Here is a 20134-nt window from a genome sequence, read left to right as displayed (position 1 = left end):
CAAGGAAGGACTGAAGTTTAAGAGAGTACACCAACTTCCCAGAAAATAGGGCTTACCTATAGTTAAATAGGAAAAATGAGCAAACCACCAAAAAAATAACTAAAGAATTTTTATGGAGACAAAGAGCAAGGTACAGACACAGAAGGGAACAGAAAAATCAAAGGAAACATACACAAACTACAAAGAAAAATATGGATTGGACACAGAGTCTGGGAGCTCTCAAAAAAGACTTCAAAAACCAATTAAGAGAGACAGAGGAAAAGTGGGGAAGAGAAATGAAAATAATACAAGAAGAAAGGAAAATAATGCAAGAAGAAATGAAAGTGATGTAAAAAGAAAACCAGGCCTTAAAAATCAGAATTCACCATCTAGAAGCTAATGATTTTATGAGAAATCAAGAAACAATAAAGCAGAATCAAAAGTATGAAAAAACAGAGTAAAACATGAAACATATTATTGAAAAAACAATTGACCTAGAAAATAGATGTAGGAGAGACAATCTGAGAATAATTAGACTACCTGAAAGCAATGATGATGGAAAACCTTGGATATCATATTACAAGAAATTGTCACAGAAAACTGCCCAGAGATCCTTGAATAAGAAAACAAAATTGAAATTGAAAGAGTTCACAGATTGTCTCCAGAAAGAAATCCTCAACTGAATACTTCCAGGAATGTAATAGCTGAATTCGAGAGCTTTGAAATTTATTTTTTTTAATTGATAAGATATATTTTGGAATCAGTACCATATTTGTGTAATAAAAGGAATTTGGTAGAACCCCTTCTTATTATGTCAAATAGTTTGTATAATATTGGGATTAGTAGTGTTTTGAATGTTTCATAGAACTCATTTGCGAATCTATCAGGCCTTGGGGATTTTTTCTTAGGGATTTCTTTGATGACTTGTACAGTTTCTTTTTCTGATATGGGATTATTTAAGCATTATATTTCTTCTTCTGTTAAGCTAGACAATTTATATTTTTGCAAATATTCATCCATATCACCTAGATTGCCATATAATTGGGTAAAATAGTTTTTAATGATTGCCTTAATTTCCTCTTTATTAGAGATAAAGTCTCCCTTTTATCTTTGATACTGTTAATTTGATTTTCTTCTTTCTTTTTTTATTAGATTAACCCATACTTTATCTATTTTATTTGTTTTTTCAAAGTACGAGCTTCTAGTCTTATTTACTAATTCAATAGTTCTTTCACTTTCAATTTTATTAATTTATCCTTTAATTTTTAGAATTTCTAATTTAATTTTCATCTGGGGATCAAGTCTCCAGCATATCCTTAAGCTATCAGCATCTCAAGGGTTAACTGAATCAGTGGGAGGAGGCCCTCAGGGCTCCCAGCTCTCAGGCCATTATACAACCTTGGAAGAACTAAAACTGGGAGAACCCCCCCCCCCCAAATAAACTAAGGGCAGCATCAAGGAAGGACTGAAGCTTAACTTCACAGAAAAGAGCCAATCTGTAATTAGATAGGAAAAATGAGCAAGCAAGAAAAAAAAAGCATCTAATTAAGACTTTTTATGGAGATAACAAGTAAGTTACAGACACAGAAGGGGACAGCAAAACAAACACACAAAATTCAAAAGAAAAATATGGATTGGACACAGATTCTGAAAGAGCTCAAAAACAGACTTCAAAAATAAATTAAGAAAGGCAGAGGAAAAGTGGGAAAGAGAAATTAAAATAATGCAAAAAGAAATGGTCCAATTAAAAAAGGAGAACCAAAAACTGACAGAGGAAAACTAGGTCTCAAAAATTAGAATTGACCAATTAGAAACTAATGATTTCATGAGAAATCAAGAAACAATAAAGCAGGAAGAATTTAGGTAGCTCAGTGGATTGAAAGTCAGGCCAAGAGATAGGAGGTCCTGGTTTCAAATCTGGCATCATACACTTCCTAGCTGTGTGACCCTGGGCAAGTCACTTAACCCCCATTGCCTAGTCTTTACCACTCTTCTGACTTAAAACCAATACCCAGTATTGATTCTAAGATAGAAGGTAAGGGTTAAAAAAAAAAAATAATAAAGCAGAATCAAAGGAATGAAAAAAAAACAGAGGAAAACATGAAATCTCTTATTGTTTAATATGGTTGCAGTTTGTGTTCTGGTCTGTGAACAACCACAGACATTCTTTTCTGCCCTAGAACTATGAACAATTTTCTCTACACTACTGTAGCCTCAAGTGATAATGTGTGCTTGTTCTTCCTCACCCAGGGACTATAGTTTGAATCTGAATATGGACAGTGTAACAGAGTCTTACACCTAGAGCCAGCAAAAGGACTCCTATGATCTCCTTCTAACCAGTTATTTGAACCCCTCTTATCAGCCATGACTGGAAACTCCTGTAGTCTGCTCCAATATGCAAGCTGGGGTTTGTTCCCACCAGGGTGTGATAGATCTCTCTTGCTGACTTGGCTCTGTCACTCCAGAATTCATTTTGAGATATTATATCAGATTTTTTGGAGGGTAATTTGGTAGATTTATCTTTCTGACTAGTTCTACTATATATTCATATTATTAAGCTCTCTTTCCTAAGTATCAATTCTTTAATGTGCTTTTGATTAAATCTCCATTTAATCCTCACCATCCATTGTAATTTTTTCTTTTATTCTTAAGCCACCTACACAGAGCACCTAATCAAATACTTGACTGAAAAAAAACCGAAGCCGTCTGTTTTGACCTTCCTTTTCTTCTCAAACTAATGCACAAAATCACCTGAATATCATTTCCCATCTCTCCTCGTTTATACTGCTCTCAATGAAGTGGCCTTTTTTTTTGCAAACATTAATTTCATCCCTTTCTGTCTCTTCTGTGAGCTTTTCTCCATCCCTCTCATTCCCTAATTTTCAAACCTTCTTTATTTAGAGACATTACCTATTGCTTACATTATATAGGATAGAACTACCTTTAATTCTCTCCTATCCTTTGAAAAAATAAACAACTCCACTGTCATGCTACCATTACTATCTCTGCATCATTTCACAGTCCAAGAAAAGATTGTTTTGCCCTTCACATTTCACACTTACCTCACTTGTCTGTGCTTTTGACCTCATCTTTTCACTGAACCTCTCCTCATTGATCTATTAATAAATAATAAATAATTAATATTATTAATTAAATTAATTAATAAAAAATAAATAAAATAAATAAATAAAATAAAAATAAAAACCCTGACAAGGTTTTATGACTTTTTATATTTAGCCTTCTTAACTTTTCTCTAAAAATTGATAATGTTGAGTACTCCCTGTTCCTAAACATTCTTTACTCTTGATTGTTGTAAAGCTTATACATACGTTATTCACTTTTTACCTTACTTAGCTGTATTATTATGCTTGTCCAATAGTCATAATTTCTGACTGGACATATCAAATTTGGTAATAGAAGGTTGACGTTTGGGTTACATATATAGAATATTTTTCTCTTTTTTTCCTCTTTCTTTTTGTACTCTCATGGTTACATCAGTTCCCAAGAATTCAACTATCATCTCTGTCTAGATGACTCCCAGATCTTTATATCCTGTAGCATATAAACTACCAACTGGACATTTCTAACTTTATGGCAAATATATATCTCAAATTCAGAAAATCCAAAACAGAATTCATTATCTTTTCATCCAAGCACTGCTTTCTTCTTATTGAAGGCACAACTCTCATTCCCTTTATCTGTATTTAATCTTGGATTCATCCTCAATTTTCCATTCTCACTCACATCACAACCAACTAGTTGTGAAGTACTATTGATTATCCTTCCATAATATGGCTGGAATCTATTCACTTCTTCCATGCACACAGTCACTCTAGTTCAAATTTTTACACACTTTCCTCTTGGTTGATTCTTAATACCTTTCTAAATGTTGTATCTTTCTACAAGCTCTACCCACTTTGATTCATCTTCTCAATGCTGACAACTTGAAGTTCTTAAAGTACAGGTCTGACCAATGCACAGGAAGCTCCAGTGGTTCACTTTTGTCTGTAGAGGAAAAATAAACTTAACTGTGTGAAGATTAAATTTAACTCTCCTTGATTGTGAAAATGAAAATAATTAACTCCCTCCTGATTATGAAGATTAAATTGTGACCCTTGCTTATTTTTAGATTTTATCACCAAAAGTGTAAACATCCTACTTAAAAGTTGATTATGGAGATATGCCCATTTTTAGATCTAGTCACCAAAAAACATCCCACTTAATCATTAAGTGGGAGGTCTGTGACTTACATCTACAATAGTGGTTGATGAATCAGAATTAAACTAACTGGCTTGGGCAGTTTTAAAGCAAAGGTTCAACTGTGATTGGTAGGTGTAAAATTAGAGGAAGGCTCAGGAAGTAATGCAAGAGAAAGTGTCTTTATAAGGGAGTGACAACTTCCTCAGTGGATTTCTACTGACCATTCTTCATTATTTGAAGTGGAGTCTGGTGAAGAATGTGCTGATTGAATCAGAGACCCTTATGAGGCTGATCTAAAATCTCTTCCTTTGAACTTACACAAGGTGAGTGAAAAAGCTAACTCAACTGCTGGATTTTCCTGAAGGGACGTCCCCAGGTCCTCAGCTTTGTCAAGGCCTAAGGACTAACTCTCCCTACCCAGGACTGGGAGTATATTATTTAGTGCTTAGGCTAGATACCTTAACCTATCCTCTCTCTGATTTTCTTAACTCTTTCTACATTTTATAAATAAATTATAAATAAATCTCTTTGAAATAAATTAAATTCCTGGCAACCAGACTCTTAAATAATCTAGTCCAACCATTTAAAAATTACCCCTTTTCACCCTACAAGTGTTTGGCTCTTTTTTTAATCTTTCTATTTTTTGAAAATTTAATTTCATTAGTCAATTTAGAATACTTTTCCTTAGTTACAAGAATCATGTTCTTTCTCTCCCCTCACACCCCACCCCTTCCCATAGGCAACAACCAATTCCACTGGGTTTTATATGTGTACTTGATCAAAACCTATTTTGATATTATTGAGGTTGGCACTAGGGTGATCATTTAGAGACAATATCCGCAACCATATCCCCATCGACCCATGTGATCAAGTAGTTGTTTATCTTCTGTATTTCTACTCCCACAGATTTTCCTCTGAATGTGGATAGGGTTCTTTCTCATAAATCCCTCTAAATTGTTCTGGATCATTGCTTTGCTACTAATTCCATTATATTCAATTGTACCACAGTGTATCAGTCTCTGTGTACTCTCCTGGTTCTGCTCCTTTATTCTGCATCAGTTCCTAGAGGTTGTTCCATTTCACATGGAATTCCTCCAGTTCATTATTCCTTTGGGCACAGTAGTATTCCATCACCAGCATATACCACAATTTGTTCAGCCATTCTCCAATTGAAGGGTATCCCCTCATTTTCCAATTTGTTTGCCACCACAAAGAGCTCATGTATGAATATTCTTGTATAGGTCTTTTTCCTTATTATCTCCTTGGGGTGCAAACCCAGTAGTGCTATAGCTGGATCAAAGAGCAGAGAGTCTTTTAGTGCCCTTTGGGCATAGTTCCAATTTGCCCTCCAATCCTAGTGTAAACAACAACATGGAAACAGGTTCTGATCAAGGACAAAAGTAATACCCAATGAAATTGTGCATTGGCTGCTGGAAGAGTGGGTGGAGGTGAGGAAGGGAAATAATGTGATTATTTAACCAAGGAATAATGTCCTAAATTGATTAAATAAAATTATTCAAACCAAATTCCCCTCCAGAATGGTTGGATCAATTCACAATTCTACCAGCAATGCATTAAATGTCCCAATTTTAACACATCCCCTCCAACAAAAGTAATGAATATTACTTTCCTTTGCTGTTATGTTAGCCAATCTGCTGCATATGAGGTGGTACCTCAGAGTTGTTTTGATTTATATTTCTCTAATTATAAGAGATTTAGAACATTTTTTCATGTGTTTATTAATGAATAGTTTTGATTTCTTTAACTCAAAATTGTCTATTCATGTCCCTTGCCTATTTATCAATTGGGAAATGGCTTGATTTTTTGTACAATTGATTTAACTCCTTATAAAATTGATTTATTAGACCTTTGCCGCAGGTTTTTGTTATGAAGACTTTTTCCAATTTCTTGCTTCCTTTTTATTTTTTGGTGGTTCAATGGGCATGGCACTAAATAAGTAAATTAATTTGGGTAGGATTGTCATTTTTATTATGTTAACTCATCCTACTCATGATCAATCAATGTTTTTCCAATTATTTAGATCTAGTTTTTATTGTGTGGAAAGTGTTTTGTAGTCGTGCCCATATAGTTCCTGTGTTTGTCTTGGCAAATATATTCCTAAGTATTTTATATTTTTTAGGGTGATAAATGGAATTGCTCTTTCTAATTCTTGCTACTGAGATGTGTTGGAAATATATAGAAATGCTCGTGACTTATATGGGTTTATTTTGTATCCTGCAATTGCTAAAATTGGTGATTATTTTACTAGCTTTTTAGCTGATTCTCTAGGATTCTTTAAGTAGACCATCATATAATCTGCAAAGAGTGATAACTTGGTCTCCTCATTGCCTATTTTAATACCTTCAATTTCTTTTTCTTCTCTAAGTACTACTGCTAGTGTTTCTAGTACAATGTTAAATAATAGAGGTCATAATGGGAATCCTTGTTTCACTCCTGATCTTATTGGGAAGCTGTCTAGTTTGACCCCATTGCAAATGATATTTGCTGATGGTTTTAAATATATACTGTTTATTATTTTTAGGAAAGGCCCTTCTTTTCCTATACTTTCTAGTGTTTTCAATAGGAATGTGTGGTGTATTTTGTCAAAGGCTTTCTCTGCATCAATTGAGATAATCATGTTATTATTGTTGGTTTGTTTGTTGATATGGTCAATTACATGGATGGTTTTTCTGATATTGAGCCATCCTTGCATTCCTGGTATAATTCCACATTACCATAAAGAATCACCCTCAGGATCTCTTGCTGGAGCCTTTTTTTGCTAGTATTCTATTTAAGATTTTTGCATCTTTGTTCATTAAGGAGATTGGTCTATAGTTTTCTTTCTCTTTTTCTTTTTACCTGCCTGAATTTGGAATCAATACCATTATTTGTCTCATTAAAGGAATTTGGCATAACTCCTTCTTTGCTTATTCTGTCAACTAATTGGTATAGTATTGGAATTAGTTGTTCTTTGAATGTTTGATGGAATTCACTTGTAAATCCATCATGCCTTAGGGATTTTTTTTAGGGAGTTCTTTGATGGCTTGTTTAATTTCTTATTCGGATACAGGAATATTTAAGTATTCTATTTCTTCTTCTGTTAATCTAGGCAATTTACATTTTTGTAAACATTCATATCATCTAGATTGCTATATTTATTTCTATATAATTGGGCAAAATAGTTATAATGATTGCCTTAATTTCCTCTCCATTAGAGGTGAGGTTTCCCTTTTCATCTTTGATAATGTTAATTTGTTTTTTTTCCTTCTTTTTACTAGATTAACCAGCACTTTATCAACTTTTATTTGTTTTTTTCTCCAAAATATCAGCTTCTAGTCTCATTTATTAATTCAATAATTCTTTCAGTTTCAATTTTATTAATTTATCTTTTAATTTTTAGGATCTCTAATTTAGTTTTCATCTGGGGATTTTTAATTTGTTCACTTTCAAATTTTTTTATTTGCATGTATAATTTGTTGACCTCTGCCCTCCATAATTTGTTTTTATATGAACTCAAGGATATAAATATCCCCCGAGTAGTTCTTTGACTGAATCCCATAGATTTTGAAATGAAGTCTCATCATTGTCATTTTCTTTAATGAGTTATTAATTGTTTATATGATTTGTTCTTTAAACAATTTTGGAGAAGCATATTACTTAATTTCCAATTAATTTTTTATTTGACTCTCCATATAAACTTGCTAATTATTATTTTTATTGCATTATGACCTGTAAAGGTTGCATTCATTATTTCTACTTTTTTGCACTTGTTTTTCATGTCTTTATGTTCTAGTACATAGTCAATCTTTGTGAATATACCACGTGCTGCTGAAAAGTAGGTGTATTCCTTTTTGTCCCTATTTATTTTTCTCCACATATCTGCTAACTCTAATTTTTCTAAGATTTCATTCACATCTCTTACTTCTTTCTTATTTATTTTTTGGTTTGATTTATCTAGATTTTATAGAGAAAATTCATGTGTCCCTCTAGTATAGTTTTACTTTCTATTTCCTCCTTCAATTCCACTAGTTTCTCCTTTAGGAATGCTATACCATTTGGTGTATATATGTTAATTACTGATATTTTCTCATTGTCTGTACTGCCTTTTATCAGGATGTAATTATCTTATCTCTTTTAATTAGGTCTGTTTTTACTTTGGCTTTGTCAGATATCATGATTTCAACTCCTGTCTTCTTTTGCTCATTTGAGTGTCTACTGGCCTCATGTGTGTTTTTTGTAGACAACATATGGTAGAATTTTGGTTTCAAATCCACGCTGCTATTTGCTTTCGTTTTATGGATGATTTCATCCCATTCATGCTCAAAGTTATGATTGTCACTTGTGTATTCCCCAACATTTTGATATCCTCTCCTAGCTCTGCCCTTTCTTCTTTTGCTATATCCTTTTAAACCAGTGGTTTTTCTTTTTAATCAGTACATCCCTACCCTTTTTATACTTCCCTTTCCACTCCCTCCCTTTTTGTTCCCTTCTCATTATTTCTTTTTTAGGGACTGTTAAGTTCCCTCTCCCCTCTCTTTCCCTTCCTTTTTGTATTCTCTTCCCCATTCACCCCCCTTGGTTTATCTTTTCTAATTTTCCCTCTGGGGTAAGATAGAAATTGATACCCCAATGGATCTAGATGCTCTTCCCTCTCAGAATTGCTTTCACTGAGAGTAAGGTTTAGGTATTATCTATTAGCATTTTCTTCCTCTTCTTCTTATAAAAGCATTCTTCCCCTCCCCTTCCCATATGCCCCTTTGTGTGATATAGATTATCCTATTTATCTTATTTCTTCAAGTTTCTCTTGGTGCCATCTTTTATTCGCCTATCCCTTTTTTCTTTTTTTTGTATATCATCTTAGACCACTTATTACCCCAATCTCTTCCTGTGAATGATTATTCTAATTACTATAATAGTGAATATAATTTTTGAGAGTTAAAATTAATATTTCCTTATATGAATATAAACAATTTGATCCTATAGAAGCCCTTAATGAAGAGAATTTAAATAATTTTTTTCTCTTTCCCCCATCTTTCTTATTTACCTTTTCATGTTTCTCTTGATTTTTGTGTTTAGTTCTGGTCTTTTCTTTACAAATACTTGGAAATCTTCTATTTTGTTGAATGCCCATACTTTCCCTTGAAAGTATATCATCAGTTTTGATGGGTAGGTGATCCTTAGTTGAAGACCCAATTCTTTTGACTTTCTGAATATCATATTCCAAGTCTTGTGGTCCTTTAGTGAGGAAGCTGCCAGATCTTGTATAATCCTCATTGGTGCTCCTTGATACCTGAATCATCTCTTTTTAGCTTCTTGTAAAATTTTCTACTTAACTTGGAAGCTCTTGAATTTGGCAATTACATTCTTGGGGGTTGTCTTTTGAGGATTTAGTGTCTATTTTGTCCTCTTGTTCAAGAACATTAGGGCAGTTTTCTTGGATAATTTTCTGTAGGATGATGTCAAGATTTCTGTTTCTTTATGGGTTTTCTGATTGACCAACTATTCTCAACTTGTCTCTTCGAGACTGGTTTTCATAGTCTATCATCCTGCAAGTGAGATATTTTATGATTTCTTCTATTTAGTCAGTCTTTTGACTTTACTTTTTAAATTCTTGCTGTTTTGTGAGATCATTTGGCTTCAAATTGCCTAATTCTGGTCTCTAAAGACTGGTTTTCTTCTATAATCTTTTGATTTTCCTTTTTTGTTTGGTCTACCCTGCTTTTCATGGTTTCCCGTTGTTTAATTTTGGTTGCCAATTGAGAGTTCCTGTTCTTTAAACTGTTATTTTCTTTTTTAACTATTGCCTACGTTTCTTTCCAAAATTCTTCCATTTTTTTTTCATGAGCTCCAATTTAAATTATTCAAGTTTGTGGCCAATTTCCAATTTTTGGAAGGTTTGGATGCATTTATTTGTATGTCCTCTTCTGCTATTTCATTTGTAGTCTGGATTTTTCCTCCATAAAAATTATCCAGGGTCAATGCCTTCTTCTTGTTCTTCTTGGTGTTGGGAAGTTGTTTTTTTCTGGGCATTGTTTGTCATCTCTATGCCGGTTTTTCCTTCCTTTTCTAGTCAGAAGTCTGAGTGCGGAGGGCAGGCTCTCTGTGTATAGAGCTAAGGGGCATGGTTTTTGACTGAGGCCACCTATTGAGTCTCTGCAGCTTCTACTGTTTGCTTCCCTTCTCTGCTCTATCTATGCATGCGCCCATAGTCTTTGCTTTTCAGCCTGCTGGGGTCTCAGTCTACCTGCTCTCAGAGGTAGGTCCTTGTTGGTCTTAGTCAGCTGCCAATGACCTAGAGGTGCCCCTTCCTAGCTCTAAAGGTGCCACTCACTTGCTCACTGATTCTAGCACACTGACTTTTCCTCTAAATCACTGACTCTGTGTGTGTGTGGGGGGGGTGGAGGTGGTGGAGGGTGGTGTTGGCTTATTCAGCTCATGTTTTGGTGAAAGCTATTTCACCCCCTTATAATGTAGAAATGCCCAAATCCCAAGTACCTTCAATTTTACACCCTAATGTGGAGTCCCTTTGTTCATATGAATTTGTTGGGGTTTTTTTTTAGCCTTTTGAGTTGGTCTATATTGGTAACTTATGGGGAGAGGAAAAGTCCTGGGTCTACACTACTGCCATCTTTACCTGAAAGTGAACTGTTTGGCTCTTAAAGCCCTTCACAATCTGTCTCCAGCCCACCACACTGTGAGGACATATGAAATGATACAAAATAAATATTTAGTCAAAATAAAAATAACCACAATATTTTAAATATATTCAACATTGAAAGACAATATCACTTTAGTAAAGTATAATTTTATATGTTAGTATCTTGCTGGATGATTTAAAATATACATCCTGTTGAGAACTGAAAGTACTTTATACTTTGTACTGAATGTACTTCGTGGGTTAGGTTATTTGGGTGTTTGTTGGGAGATATTTGTTGAGTATAAGGAAAATCCCTTTTTATATTTTTTAAAAGGATCTTGAAAAAAGGTTGATTCAATTTAGTAAGGTTTCTCATAAATGTCCCATTTTAAAGGATCAGCAACTGCTTTTGAAGGTAATATAAGGATTCAGTATATTGCATGGGAAATGGTACTGGATTTGGTGTCAGAGCACCTATATTTGTATCTTGGCTCTGCCACAATATTAGCTATATAACTTTGATCAAGTCATTTCCTTTATCTCCTTTATCTTTTAAAAATGAAGGAGAGTGTTATACTATATGAACTATAAGTATTTTTAAAGTTCTAAATCTGATTATTTTTTCCCCTACTATAAGGTTTTTGTTTCTGTCTATGCTAAGGAAACCATTTTAAATGAGGTTTGATTATATTATGAATATAAAGGTGGTTCAAGGCAATAGATGAACCAGAATATTTGGGCATTAGTTACAGGTCTGTTAATGACAAGGTTTTTGATCCTTTTCAAGTAATTTTATGTATCTGGACCAAAATGTTCATCTGTAAAATGAAGCAATGAACTAAATGATTTTCAAATTTGTTGTTCTCCTCCTCTTTTTTAATTAGCCCGAAAGTTTCTATTTAAAATTTTATTTTTCTTTATACTTTACTATGAAGTAAATAAGGAATAATAGGTCATGACTCTTCATTTACTGTCAGCATTTATTTAGGTTGGAGTGAATCTTATGTTAATCAGTACAACTTATTGGAAACTTATTACCTAAGAACATTTGAATAAAAGCTAATAAAATCACTTACTGACTTTAATTTTAGCATTCTATCAAATGTTTTCTTGTCTTTGCATAGGCCACTCTTATTTCTGGAATCTATTCCCTTATTAATATTGACTAATAGAAATATTAGCTTTCTTTAAGACTCAACTCAGACATGACTTCCTATAGAAAATTTTTCCTGATCTACATATTTTAAGTATTCTATTATATCTCAAATTATATTGTGTTTTCTTCTTCTTCTTCTTCTTCTTCTTCTTCTTCTTCTTCTTCTTCTTCTTCTTCTTCTTCTTCTTCTTCTTCTTCTTCTTCTTCTTCTTCTTCTTCTCCTTCTTCTCCTTCTTCTCCTTCTTCTCCTTCTTCTTCTTCTTCTTCTTCTTCTTCTTCTTCTTCTTCTTCTTCTTCTTCTTCTTCTTCTTCTTCTTCTTCTTCTTCTTCTTCTTCTTCTTCTTCTTCTTCTTCTTCTTCTTCTTCTTCTTCTTCTTCTTCTTCTTCTTCTTCTTCTTCTTCTTCTTCTTCTTCTTCTTCTTCTTCTCCTTCTTCTTCTTCTTCTTCTTCTTCTTCTTCTTCTTCTTCTTCTTCTTCTTCTTCTTCTTCTTCTTCTTCTTCTTCTTCTTCTTCTTCTTCTTCTTCTTCTTCTTCTTCTTCTTCTTCTTCTTCTTCTTCTTCTTCTTCTTCTTCTTCTTCTTCTTCTTCTTCTCCTTCTTCTCCTTCTTCTTCTTCTTCTTCTTCTTCTCCTTCTTCTCCTTCTTCTTCTTCTTCCTCCCTTCCTCCTCCTCCTCCTGCTCTTCTTTCTTTTTTTTTGATGTGCATTGAAGTATCTGACATGTATAGAAGAGTAGGTATGCTTTTTTATTCTGATAGAAAAGGATGATAGCAAATAACTTTTTTTTCTCTCCTCAGTCTTAGAGATTTCTAGGGAAAGAGGGGACCAATAATGATTTATTCAATGGGTGAAGTTTTTTTTCTTCTTTTTTTTCAATGACAGATGAAGTTATCAAAAAGGCATTAGCACTTTCTGTGAGGTGAGTCTGGTTTTATATGTTCTGTTCTCTTATTTTTAGTTGAGATTTTTTATTCTGCCTTAACACACTTAAACACAACTTTACAAAAAGGCTCCTCTTGAGTGCATTACTCTCAGAAACAGTTTTGTTATGCCTCCTAAGAGTGCTTCTGTCATAAGCTCACAAACACTAATGAGACTTCTAGGGCACTACATATATGTCTACTGTGTCTCATTTGAATCTTTTAAAATGTAAAATTCTTCCAATCACTTTTTTTTTCTAACTTGTTTATTGTCAAATAATTTTGCTTCAAGGCATGCAAAAACCTACTGAAGAGAAAATTTTAAATTATTTGATAAAAATGTTGACAGAAAAAATAAGAGGAGGAGGCGGGGAAAATTTCTTCATATCTTTATTTAAAATGATATAAGCTGTCTAAATGTGTCTTAAGTATTTTAAGGACACAGCATGGCATAGACTTAAATTTTCCTGATTTTAAGTCCCATTAATAGAAAGTAATCTGTATAAGATAGTGATATTTAAATTTATTTTTTAATCCAGTTCTGACTATATGGCTGTAAAGTAAAAATACATAATAAATTAATAAATTAAATGCCTAGAAATTAAATTCCTGTTGGAAGGGGGAAAAGACTGGGAAAATAGTGATATATAAAGAGATGAAACCAACAAACACATGCACATATATATTAAAAAAGGAAACACATGTATATTGGAACCCATATATTCTCTATTTTTCCTCCATCTACTAAATACACATGTACACAAGAAATATGCACACACTTACACACAATGCTAATGGGATGAAATAACATTTCTTAATCTCCTTAATTCTGAGGCAAGATAGAAAGAGAGAGCATTAATACCATGGCAAATAAGAAATGCTAGGAAGTTTTTATTAGGGAAATTATAGATATGTAGGTTGATAAGAATAAGATAGTTGGCTTTAAGAAACTGGCATGGGCACATGCCAGGAACTCAGAAGAAGGTATTCTAGAAGCCAAGAGGTAGAGAAAGAAGGATATTGAAGGACAACTATCACTTGGTCCTGTCAAATCTAAGGGAGAAAGAACTATTTCTGAGAGCTTTTTCTTACCTCAAGCTTTTGGAGAATGAAAGGAAACCCTTCAACCATTCCCTGAGGTTCCTGGTCAACTGGAAAGTAACTTTGGAGATGATCTGATAGTCTCTACTCTCTGTGAGTATGTGCTAACTTGCCTGGGGAATTTATCTTAAGTCAGTTAGGGCCTTTGGGTCTAACCCAGGGTCAGAACCCCACTGAGTGAACTCAGTCATCCTGAGCCATTCTTATCAAAACCCTGGAATACAATTTTGGGAGAATAATTGAGGATTATAGCTAGGTAGTCCTAGGCAGATTTGAGAGTGACATCTTGTCAGATAAGGGAGCTGATAGGGAATTGGAAGACCCGAAGCATTCATCTTGTGATGATATTAGATAGGGAGTGTGAATGAATAGAAATTAGAGTTAGGCAAACCCTTTTCCTAATCCTCACCTCCTAACTATAATTTATAATAAAATATACATTTTCATATGATATGTGTAACCTCATCATCAGGGTTCTTCCTGTGATGGAAAGTGACGGAAAGCAGAACAATACTTTCCTTTCACTAGCAGAGAGCCAAAATACCCACAGACCAAAGCTGGGTATTTAGTACATTTCCTAGGTGAAAAACAACATTTGTACACCTTAGTCCCTCCATTACTAACCTGTTTTTTAGAAGGTGATATAATGCTTCATTTCTCATAAGTCGCCTCTCAGCAATCACTCAAAAGCCTTGCGGTAGGGATAAAATATGGAGGGAAATACAAGCAAGGACTATCCTTGAATATTTAGATGACCCTAGTCCAAGAATCCTATCTAAAGCACCACCAATGAGCTTAAACAGGCAGACTTTGCTTGAATGCCTTTAATAGACAGAAGACACTAATGTTTTGAGGCTATTCTGGCTACTTTTTGGTGATCCTAATTTTTAGAACTTTTTTTCTTACATTCTACCAATCTTTATCTCTCTGCAACTTATATACGTTGTTCCAAGTATGCCTTTGAAATTAGTGGAATAATATTGTTCTGTAAGAAGTAATGAACCTGAGAATTTTATTTAAAAATGATGCATCAGGGGACAGAGTCAGGATGGTGGCAAGAAATGTTTACAAGCAACAAAAGTTCAGACCTCTGAAAACCGTTCCTTACCTATCACAAACTGAATGCTCCTAGGGGACTGAAATTCAAACTTAACAACAGGACAGAGCCGAGGTACCCTCCTTCTGGACTCAATTAAAAATTTACACCCCCCAAAAGCCAGAATCATTCGGGTCTAAGGGGAATGCAGAAGGAAGGTCCCAGGACCCCTCCTCCCCAACCCAGGGTGCTGAGCCTCCAGTGGCAGTGGGAACCTTTGGGCGTGCAAAGGTGCTGGTCTGGAGGGTGTTCCTTGTGAGCAGGGTGGCACCAGGATCAGATCATCCAACTCAGGTAGCAGAGAAGCAGCCAGAGAGAGATCAAAGAGCGGGCAGCCCTGGTGGCTGGGTCCTTCCATTTGGCTCGAGTCTCACTGGAAGTTTTTGCCTTGGGGAACATCCAGACCAACACAGTTGAACCTAATCCCATCAGGAGTCCTCATGGCTCAGGGAGGTCAGGACCCCTCCCCCCCTAGAGTGCAGGGCCTCCCACAAGGACAAGAACCTCTGGGCAGGAAAAGGCACTGGTCTAGAGGGTGTACCTTGCAGACAGGGCTGTGCCAGACTCAGAGCATGGAACACAGGTGGTGGAGAAGCAGCTGGAGAGAACTGGAGAGAGGCTGAGTGGCTGAGACCTTTCATTTGGCTCCAGCCATCCAGGAGTTTTCAGCCTCAGAGCACATACAGCCCAACCCAGTTGAACTTAATTTGATCAAAAGCCTCCAGAGGACAGGGAAGTCAACATTCCTCCCCCAGTGACTGTAATGAGAGATCTGACAAAGCCTCAAGAGGGGAGACTGACAGAAAGCCCCAAAACAAAAAAAAAATGAGAGGAGCAAGAGCACAGACAAATAAAGGGAGCAAAAAAGGGGTAAATATGAGCAAAAAAAAAGAAAAAAGAAGAAAGAAACTACAATAGACAGCTTCTGTACAGGTAATGAGCAAAGAGCAAACAAAACAGAGTGGGAGAGATCAGCAAAGGAAAAATCTGAAATCCCAGTGAATTGGATACAGGCTTTGGAAGAACTCAAAATGCAATTCAAAACACAATTAACAGAGGCTAAAGACAATTGGGAAAAGAACTTAAGTCTTTATATAAAGTCAAGAAATACTCAACTCTTACGTGCTTTGAAATTGACCCAAAGAGGGAAGAACAATCCAATCCATTGGGGCAGAGAATAGATTTGTGCCATATAGGGGAGTAGAAGGGTAATAAACGGACTGGTGGGGAGGAAAGTAGTACAAAGGAGGGAGGGGGTGAGGGTTATTTTAGAAAGACTACAGGAAAAATAATGTAGGGGGAATAAGAAGTGAGGGGTAGAAAGGGAAGTAAAATAAGGGTGGGAACTAGGGAGACTGATTAAAACAAACATTGGTGTAGAAGGAAATAGTGAAAGAAGAAAAGGCAGAACCAGGAGTAGAAATCAAAATGCTGCAAAATACACAACTAGTAATCATAACTCTGAATGTGAACGGAATGAACTCACCCATAAAAAGGAAGCGAATAACAGTGTGGATTAGAATCCAAAACCCTACCATATGCTGTCTACAAAAAACACACATGAGGAAGGTAGATACACATAGGGTGAAAGTAAAAGGGTGGGGCCAAATCTATTGGGCATCAACGGATAAAAAGAAGGAAGGAGTCGCAATTATGATATGGACTTCTCCATTAGTGTCAATGCAGTGACCCTGAACAACCTGCAGGGATCTAAAAAACACTATCCACAAGCAGAGGACAACCTGTGGGAGTAAAAACACCGAAGAAAAGCAACTGCTTGACTACAGGGGTTGAGGGGACATGACTGAGGAGAGACGCTAAATCAGTGGTTCTCAGCCTCTCAATTTGTAGCAATGAGAATACGTAATGCATATCAGGTATTTACATTCCAAATCATAACTGTAGCAAAATTACAGTTTTGAAGTAGCCACCAAAATAATTTTTTGGTATGGGGTCACTGCAACATGAGGAACTGTATTGCGGGGTCACAACATTAGAAAGGTTGAGAACCACTGCTCTAAATGAACACCCTAATGCAAATACCAACAACATGGAAATGGGTTCAAATCAAGGACACATGTGATACCCAGTGGAATCACGCTTCGGCTATGGGAGGGGTGGTGGGGGAGGGGGGGAGGAAAATAAAATGATCTTTGTTTCCAATGAGTAATGTCTGAAAATGACCAAATAAAATAATGTTTAAAAGTTAAAAAAAAATAAATATAAATAAAAATGGTGCATCATAAAGTAATCAGATAAACCATTATAAAACAACAATTTTAAAATAAAACAAAATTACATTAATTGAATTAAAAAATAAAATTTAATTAATTATAATTTTGCATCTTTATTCTTTCATTGTAAAGGTTGCAGACTATAATCATTGTGGGGAAGAGGGATGCCATATCTGTATTGGTGCCAGCTTTGTAGAAGAAGGACAATTTCTTCCATGCTGTCATTCATGCTGTGAGAAGGTGTTATTGAATCTGCTGCACTTCTATATACCAACTCTAATTAATATCAAAGAGGTTGGAGATGGGGACACCTTTGTAAAACTTTTAAGTCTCTAGTTGACAATTAACATACAATGAAATAAAGTGGAACATGACATACTTTGATTCACAAACAGATTCTAAGTTCCTTCTCTAGCTATTCTGTAAGTTTTTGTTCTCCATAGTTAAAACATTGTCATAAATTAGGCATTAAAAATAAACCCTATAAATCAAAATTAGTGTTGAGATACTGCAAAACTTTTGAAGAAATAGATAATCCCAAGAACTTGGATATGGCATGGGTCAAATTATATTTATCCTAAAAGATTCATTTATTAAAAAACTAGTATAACATCTTCTGCCATAAGGCTATTGTCACAAAGAATTTTAAGTAGGTTCATTCCAAAGCACATGAAATAAACCATAATGCAACTTATTTTTCTTTAATCTTAACTTTATTGATTGACATAGAAGCTCCCCAATAAATCTTCAGATTGTGATTGGTAAATAAATGACAAGGAGAAAGAAAGCTGAAATACAGTTGCTGCTAACTCCAAACTCAAAATGACTCCTCCATTGGGGGTAGCTGGGTAGCCGGGTACCTGAGTGAATTGAGAACCAGACCTAGAGTCAGGAGGTCCTAGGTTCAAATGGGACCTCAGATAATTCCCAGCTGTGTGACCCTAGACATGTCACTTAACCCCCATTGCCTAATCCTTTTACCACTCTTCTGCCTTGGAAGCAATACATAATATTGACTCCAAGATGGAAGGTAAGGGTTTAAAAAAAATGACTCCTCAATTATTTTGTTTCTTCTCCCTCCTAGAACAGGCAATTTTAGTAACAGTTCTAGCCTCAGGTGGGAAAAAATATCTCCCCTTCCCCTTAATTAGCAGTCCTATGGTAGTCTTAAAATGAAATTCCATTTGGTTACTAAGGCTTGCAATATTCTCTGTGTAGCATTTTTTACCCTTCAGCACATGTGTATTATATTCATAATGCTTCCAATATGTGAATAACTAGATTTCCAAAAATGATAAATTTATTTTTGCTATAAACACCAAATGATTTTATGAAATGATTCTTCTATATAGTGCAACACCTACCACAGCACTACATGCACATATATTGTGCATATTATATACATATACAAATATATGTGAGTATATATATATAAATATATGTATGTATATTTATATCATCCAAAGTAAACAAATACATTTTAAGGAATATATACATTTTGTAAATGAATTATTTACCTCTTGGACAGCCCTGACTGAACCTCTTATTCCAATTAGCTTACATTAAAATTCATCATCTTCTCTTACCTTGCTATCCTTGCTTTTTTCTTCCCCGCCCCCATGTTTGTTTCACATTCCATCTTTATTTTTTTGAAACCAGTTGGAGGGGAAATAAGCTTTTTAAGAGTAACTTGATTTAGTGAAATAGCCCTGATACTGAGATCTAATTCTCATTATTAAACTGGAAGCAGATAGTAGTAGCACCTTTAGTAATTTAATTATGGATATTAGTTTCATTCTCTGAAAAATAAAGGACTTGGCAAAATGATCTTTAGCATTCCTTCTAGCTCTGGCATCTTGTACTTTCACTTTCCAACATATATTTACATATTTTTAAGCTAAAAAAAATTGTTTTCCGGACAATTAGGTGATTATATGAAAATGCTAAAAGAAAAACCTAGCAATTTATGAGGCAAGGAGCCAATCTAGAATATTGATTTGAACAGAAGGAATACTATTTGGTTATTTGGGGATGCTCACAAAACAAAAGAATTTTGAGCAAGTCATCTGCAACAGAATTGGAATTGTAAACCTCAAAATTTCTCAGACTTATGAATGTTAGGGGTTTCCCCCATTGGGGAATCTTCTACTTAAAAAAAATTCCCTAGCAGATGGTGAGAACTCTACTTGAGTGTGGGGGCTCCCTGCCTTGGGAATATCCCTACTCCACCCTACTTAGGACTGCTTTAGGACAGAGAGCTCCTTGAGAACAATGAAAAGTACTTTGATCCATGCTTATGGAAGGGACAGGAAGTCCTTTGAGTCATGACTGTTTTAGAATTGATACAATGGGATACTAAGTACCTATAAAGGTGGGGCAACTTGTAAACTACTTAAACCAAAATGGGTGATAACTTATTCAGAGGTTTTTTCTTAATGAAATTTGTGGACACAGCAGCATTTTTTTCTGACTTACTAAAGAGATTAAAACTACTCAGCTGTGAATTCAAAATGGGCGGTCCTTTAGAAACATCTACAGTGATTGGTAGATGTAACGACTTAGGGGAGGTGACAGAGGAGATTTTGCCCTTAAAAATAAGAGCTCAGGGAAGAGCTGGAAAGTCATTCTGAAACATTCAAATTGGAGAGACTCATTCTGAGGAGACTGATTCTGAAACATTCAGATGGAGGAGGGAGCTGGTGAAAGCAGCTGAGATGCTGCTGGCCTGGTGTCATTAGAAATCCTTACTTAGACAGATCTTATGGTGAGTTATAAAAAACTGACTGATTTCTCTTTTAAGACTCAGGTCTAGG

This window comes from Monodelphis domestica, chromosome 8 (genome assembly GCF_027887165.1).
Source record: "Monodelphis domestica isolate mMonDom1 chromosome 8, mMonDom1.pri, whole genome shotgun sequence".
Classification (NCBI taxonomy): Eukaryota; Metazoa; Chordata; class Mammalia; order Didelphimorphia; family Didelphidae; genus Monodelphis; species Monodelphis domestica.
The sequence above is the reverse complement of the archived record's forward strand: the minus strand, read 5'-3'. Positions refer to the sequence as shown.